The sequence below is a fragment of the Bombina bombina genome, chromosome 6, assembly GCF_027579735.1.
Source record: "Bombina bombina isolate aBomBom1 chromosome 6, aBomBom1.pri, whole genome shotgun sequence".
Taxonomy (NCBI): Eukaryota; Metazoa; Chordata; class Amphibia; order Anura; family Bombinatoridae; genus Bombina; species Bombina bombina.
Window position 1 is genome coordinate 668,613,456 of NC_069504.1, and position 1,202 is coordinate 668,614,657.

General features: G+C 44.8%; 1 non-coding gene across 1 annotated transcript; it reads right to left on the minus strand.

Annotated features, from left to right (window-relative positions):
• Positions 1–366: 366 nt before the first annotated feature.
• LOC128665332 (U5 spliceosomal RNA) lies at positions 367–477 on the minus strand. The gene has a single exon (XR_008403091.1). It is a non-coding gene; the product is annotated as a U5 spliceosomal RNA (small nuclear RNA).
• Between the last annotated feature and the right edge of the window lie 725 nt (positions 478–1,202).

A 1,202-nucleotide genomic window follows, 5' to 3' on the forward strand; every position in this document is an offset into this window, starting at 1 on the left:
AAGGAAGAGTTACCGTCATCAAGGCCTCAAAAAATACATCCAATAAGAATACCATAGAGGAGATAATTTGTATTTTTTTTTTAAATAAATAAAAAAAAAAAAAAATCGCCCAAATCTGGTACCCCAGGTGTCCAAGGAGTTATCTAAAACTCCAGTCCCCTGGGAATGTAGAACCCTAGCTCCGAGGCCAACGGACTTCCGGAACCCCCAGAGTAATCTTTAGCAGGATCCGCTTCTGGAACCCCGCCAACAATCAGGAACAGTACAATTAGGACTAAGTACAATCCCTCTGATGCCCCACCCAAAAGAAGAAAACGAGAACCAGCATGACGTCTAGGAACAAAAGGCCTCCTCTACCATGTTTTAGCCCTGCAAGGGGCGGAGCCTCAAAAATGTTTTGAAAACTCATGGATGTACCTCTCCACGGAAATCTTTAGTAAAAGCAAAAGCTTTATTCGACCAGAGTATAACGAACTCCTCATCCGAGTGAGCAACTCACCACCCAACGAGGACAACCAGCTATACCGGCACCACATGGATGATATAGACCTTAAGGAACAGAAAATAGCACCGACCAGGACCAGCCTGCTACATAGGGCACTCAGAACTGACCCAGGCCACAGAAAAATCAAAACCCAATAGGAATCGACAAAAGGAACTATAGACATAACAATGTACTAACACCTTAACATGCAACTTACACGGAAGTGCCCAAGTGACCACAAAATCGCTAGTATCAAATTCCAGGAAGAAATATTTAATAACGGAAAAATTATAACAGACATGAGCTTCTCAAAAAGAAATAAAATGCATCCTAACCGGATCAAAGAAAGGAGGGCAGCACCCGCAGGTAAACGCCCAAGAAGAATGGGCACACTAATAGAACCAGCCAATCGGAGACCCCATTCTTCCGAAGCTCAGAACTGGAATAAGATACGCCAAAAAGAAGGAAAATAGGAGACGACAAGGAGATTAACTTCATCCCCCCATGTCTAACACAGCTTGCCATCTGGAACAGAAGACCGAGGATCCCTCAACCCATTAGGATCGAGATCCTCCAGCACCGCAAAAACATGCCACAGAAGGACACGAAGGCGTGTCAGTCTATAACGAAAAGCAAGACTTACCTCCACTAGGGCAACTGACAACTGGCTAGGCGGACTCGAAGTTCCCTGGTGCAGGAGAAGAGAGTACTCTAAAGC